The sequence below is a fragment of the Amborella trichopoda genome, chromosome 4 (assembly GCF_054954075.1).
Source record: "Amborella trichopoda isolate Santa Cruz 75 chromosome 4, AtrichopodaSantaCruz75HAP2 v2.0, whole genome shotgun sequence".
Taxonomy (NCBI): domain Eukaryota; kingdom Viridiplantae; phylum Streptophyta; class Magnoliopsida; order Amborellales; family Amborellaceae; genus Amborella; species Amborella trichopoda.
The window spans coordinates 20413658-20419657 of record NC_142339.1 but is presented as its reverse complement, the minus strand read 5'-3'; positions in this window follow the sequence as shown (position 1 = coordinate 20419657).

The window sequence follows — 6000 nt, the reverse complement described above, 5'->3', positions numbered from 1 at the left end:
GGACTTTGAGACCAATACAGAGAGAGATTTTGGATATTTGTAATACATTACATATTTCATTTCAACATGTCTAGAGGGAGGCTAATGACATTGTTGATTCACTGGGGCAAAGGAGAGTTTATTGTCACCCTTTGCTTGTTGTTAATGGGTCACTATAATGATGTAAATTTAAAGTTCTTTTGATGCAATAAAATTCTAAGAACCTTGTTAAAAAATAAATATACCAAAAAAGGCGGATAGATTTTTTTATACGTCAAGTCTAAGATACCAATTCTCTAAAGCATACGTTAAAAGCTTTGTTTATTAATAATCATCTATACAAAAGAATCCAAATCATTCTTATATCAAAATGAAAACATAATAATAGAATAAATATGTGAATAAATAAAATGAAAAGTTTATATAGAGCCAAGGCTCTAAACAATCAAATTTGAGCCTACATCAAAAAATTCACTAGAAGAGGTTTTTTTGATGCCCAAATATACTCAAATTGATCATTTCGACATCAAGATACATGGACATGAGAAAAAAATGGATTTCAAGCTTGGAAATAGTGTATTTCCTAGTGCATTTTTGGACCATCAATTTTCAAGATTTTCAAGTTTTCATAGATCTGTTGATTGACTCTATTTTTTAAGCTTTAAAATTTATAAATAATGATAAAAATATATTTTAAGACTATCACAAAGATTTGCCATATTGAAACAACATTTCTTGACACTATTTGAAGGTATGATCTAATTTGATTGTTCAGAGCCTAGGCTCTATACAAACCGCACCCTAAATATAAAGATGAATTTAATGATGCATATAATAAGAGCATATGAAATAATTTGACTGCATATTTACAAAGCATGTATGAATAACTACAAAATTTTAAAAAACCCAACTATTTAATTCAATATAAAGTGAGCTAGCTACCTTTCTCTCATTCATTCTACATTATAGCAAAATAATATAGTAATAGTAGTAATAGGATCTATAATAATATTATAATTATCATCAAGCACCTATCATTATCACTAACAAAATCACTGAAAATATAAGTAAAGATATTGCAAGATCATATGGAGGAAGAATTAAAACCCACTTGGGAGAACTGGTATATAAAAAAGCAAAAAACAAAAAGTAGAGAAGCTCTGCATAAGTAGAAGTTATTTTTTTCTTTCCTTTCTATAATGACGAAGTAAAACAAAAACAACTTTACTAATTAATTAATTATAAAGGTCATAAAGAAATACAATTTAGAAATTTAAATAAAATATCTAGAAAACATAAATAGAGATAGGTTCTCTCTCTCTCTCTCTCTCTCTCTCTCTCTCTCTCTCTCTCTCTCTCTCTCTCTCTCTCTCTCTCTCTCTCTCTCTCTCTCTCTCCGTGTGTAAAGAATCTCTCTCTCTTAAATAGTCAACTAAATCTTGAAAAATGTTACTCTCTTATAATGTTTCAATCTATATCTTTACAACCATATTTTTCTCTTTATTGATCCCCACATTGCTCTATCTCCCTATATTATATCAAGTTAACAAGAACTAAATCTTGGAAAATTTAACTATTTATAAAACTATCTCTATCCACAACATAAAATCTCTTTTCTTAAATCTTCATATCTATATAGATCTCTCTCTCTTCATCTCCATGGGGATCTCTCTGTCTATTATCTCATGCTAGTATTGTATGATAGTTATAAATATTAAATAGATCAATTTTCTATATATAAGATAGATTGAATTTCTATAATAATCATGTGAAACTTATTTCCTTATCAGATGGTGAGAAGACTAAATTTTAAAGGACAAAGAATAACAAAAAGGGTATGCACCAATTTTAGGAGTCTTTTAAAGACTCCTCCTTAAAAGGTCATCTCACCTATATCCTTTCAAATAATAGGAAAAATATAAAATGAGACTGATTGATTTCAGTACAAGGAGGTCATAATTACAAGTAACTGTTAGATGTGAAATTGTGTAGCTGCTCAAATCTACAAGAAATTTTTTTTAGAACTTGAGACATGCTCTAAGGTGTCGAATTCAACATCTGATGGCTAGAGTTGTTTATTACCTCCTTTCTACTAAAGTTAAATGGTCTCATAGTATACAAACCCATATATATAACAGACAAAATTTTATATAAGGCATCGCATTATCCTTTAAAAGTAAGGGCATGCCTTAAAAACTCATAAAGAATAGTTCCACCATTGGAAAATCCTTGAATTAATCATCTCTACCATGAGATATATAAACATGAAAAAATGATTTTAAATCTTTAAAATAGTTCATCTTATAACAATTATCTGATTGTCTAATTCTAAGATTTTCAAGTATTTGTAGATCTGCTCAATCTGCATATTTTTTAAAGCTTTAAAATTTATAATTAGAGTGCAAATAGAATTTGAAGCTATCACCTGGGTTTTTAGCACTAAAACTGCATCTTCGAGGTCGGTTTAAAGGCACATATTACTTCAACCATTTAAGATCGATGCATTGTAGAAATGTCACTGATATTTTATTTATCTATGGGAAAATTACAAAAGACCCCCAAGACCACACTTTCTATTCAACTTACTCTTAACCTAACCTTTTCTCTCACTTTTCCCCCCAAAACAAACTTTCTATGCCAATACTTCCAAGGAAAAAAAGTTCATGTTTTTAGACTGAAATTCTCTTCCTGTACACAAAAGTCATTTTTGCCATATTTAACGTTGACTTTTGGACCCCAATAGCACAGTTGGACCACCTTTTACAGAAACTTAAGTGTCGGACCACCCTAAGATAACTACTAGACCGAAAATGAGTACTGCCGGACCGCCTTTTACATAGTATCGGAGCCCTGGAATCCAGTAACATCTACTGCTAGACTGCCTTTTGCAACTACCAGACCGCCTTTTAGAGAGTGTTTTACTGCCGGACCGCATTTACACAGTGCCAGAGCCCTCTTTCAGTAGGATAAAGGTGAGAGAGGCATGGATAAAGTAAAAGTAAGAGAGGGTAGTTTAAGCATTTTTTATTTTTATTTTTGGTTGGGGGTATTTGCATAAAAAGCATATTTTAGAGAAAAAAGTGAGAGAAAAAGTTAGATTTGATGTAAATTACATAGAAAGTGTAGTCTTGAGGTTTTTTGTAATTACCCCTTTGTCTACTTGGTTCATCAATTGCTTCAGACTTTGAAATTGACGACCCAAATCACAATCAATATAATGTTACGTTTTGCTCATGGTGATTCTTTTCACATGAGTTCGTCGTTTTGTAATCTTCTCTTGGTAATGTTGGATTTCATGTTAATTGTGTTTGGTTCATTGTATGCGGCTGGTACACCACGCCCACACCCGCACCCGCGCCCGGGGTACTAACATAAAATATTTGAAGTTCTTAAAAAGGTGCAGTTTGTATAGAGCTTAGGCTTTAAAAAATCAAATTAGAGCCTACCTTCAAATCATGTCGAGAAATATGGTTTCAATACTAAAAGTCATTGTGATAGCCTTAAAATATATTTTCATCTTTATTTATAAAGTTTAAAGCTTCATAAATAGTGTAGATCGATAGATCTATGAAAACTTGAAAATCTTGAAAATTGACAGTCCAAAAGTACATTAAAAAATATACTATTTTCAAAACGTGAAAGCTAGTTTTTTTCTCAAGCCCATACATCTTGATGTCGAGATGATCAATTCGAGGACATTTAGGCATAAAAAAAGCCTCTTATAGTGAAATTTTTGAGGTAGGCTCTAATTTGATTGTTTAGAGCCTCGGCTCTATATAAACTTTTCCGTTCTTTAAAATGATAGTCTATATATCACTAAAAAAAATTCGCTTAAAGTTTTAGTTTTTTAATTTTAGGCAGAAAGTATTTGGATCCCCAAAATTTATGACAAACATCTTTTTGGTTTAAAGTTTTAGTTTTCTCTTTTAGGTCCACAATATTTCTATCCCCAAACTTTATGCCATAAACATCTTGCTAGATTCGGTTTACCCAAGGATGGGTTGAAGGGTAAGTAGTCAGTATGATGGAATGCTATGACGTGGATGTCTTAGGGGAGCCCTGCCCTACTCAATTACTCAAAAAATAAATAGATAAAAAGTTTATACATACAATCAAATTAGAGCCCTTCTCAAAATGCTGATGCCCAAATATGCTCACGTTAATCATCTTGATGACATCAAGATGTATAGACATGAGAAAAAAAAGGATTTCAAGATTTGAAAATAATGTATTTTGTAAGGCATTTTTTGGCCATAAATTTTTAAGATTTCAAGTTTTTATAGATCTGTTTGCTCTACACTATTTTTTAAATTTTAAATTTTATAAATAAAAGTGAAATATACTTTAAGGTTATCATAAAGATTTTCAGTATTGAAACCATATTTCTCGATACTACTTGAAAAAGAGCTTTATTTCGATTGTTCATAGTAAACCGCACCCACTAAAAAAAGGGATTTGGCTTATCTGATGGGGTGATTGAAAAAAATGTTCCCGCGAGAGCATAGAATGTTTTGATTACATGATGGCTCTCTAACAAAATTGCACTGGGTAGCAATGGTTTAAAAAACGGATCGGTGACCCGGATCGGGCTTCTAAAAAACCGATCCGGATCGGCGAATGGGTTATTCGGATCGAGAATCGAGTGAATTGGTTAGAATAAAGCTTAAAAAAAATTCGAAAAAATTATTAAAATTCATTATAAATATTGTTTTTTAGGAATTCAATAAAAAATGAGGGTACTCCATTAAGAATTTTCATGTTTTTGAATGAATATGCGAATATTGATATGTTCTTTCCCTGCATGAACCGCCATTCAGCATTTAATTTGCAGTATTTCGTGCTCATCCCTACACTGTTGCTGTTGGGACTCGATATGTGAATAATATGGCTGGGATAGGGTGGCCTCAGAATCATCATCTCTCTCATTTTCTCTTTAATAATATGGATTAAAAAAAAAAAAAAACAAATTTTCAAAAAAATCGATCATGGATTAAAAAAAAAATCACAAATTTTCAAAAAATTCTATCATGGATTACAAAAAAAAATTCGATCATGGATTAAATAAAAAAAATCACAAATTTTCAAAAAATTCAATCATGGATTACATAAAATTCGATCATGGATTACATAAAATTCGATCATGGATTACATAAAATTCGATCATGGATTACATAAAATTCGATCATGGATTACAAAAAAAACAAAAAAAAAAAAAAAAAAAATTCAATCGTGGATTACAAAAAAAGAAAAAAACAGTTCGATCATGGATTACAAAAAATTCAATCATGGATTACAAAAAACTCTATCATGGGTTACAAAAAAAGCAAAAAACAAAAAATTCAATCATGGATTACAAAAAAAAAAACAAACATTTCGATCATGGATTACAAAAAAAAACAAACATTTCGATCATGTATTACAAAACATTCGATCATGGATTACAAAAAATTCTATCATGGGTTACAAAAAAAAAAAAAAAAAAAAAAACAAAAAAATCGATCATGGATTACAAGAAAAGAAAACAAACATTTCGATCATGGATTACAAAAAATTCTATTATGGGTTACAAAAAACCAAAAAATTCGATCAAGTATAGAAAAAAATCTATCATGGATTACAAAAAAAAAAAAAAAAAAAAAAAAATTCCGTACGGACTCGTCGATTCACTGTTCGGACTCGCCGATTCCGTACAGTGAATCGGCGATTCACTGTACAGAATCATCCGGTTCTCTCTAGAACCGGACGATTTCCGATTTTTTAGACGATCCGATCCCCTTTTCACGATTTTCGAGTCGAATCGGGCGAGTCCGATTCGACACGGCGTTTTTTAAAACATTGCTAGGTAGTATTGTCCTGATTCAGGATCCTCTAGGTGGACCCCTTCAAAGAAATGTGTTGGTTTGAACATTAACAAAGAGATATTTTAATTAATTTAAGTGGGGGCACACCAAGTCCGACTCACCAACCTCCACGTTGAAATTGAATGGAGCAGCCTGTGTCTTGGTTCCTCGCACTACTGAG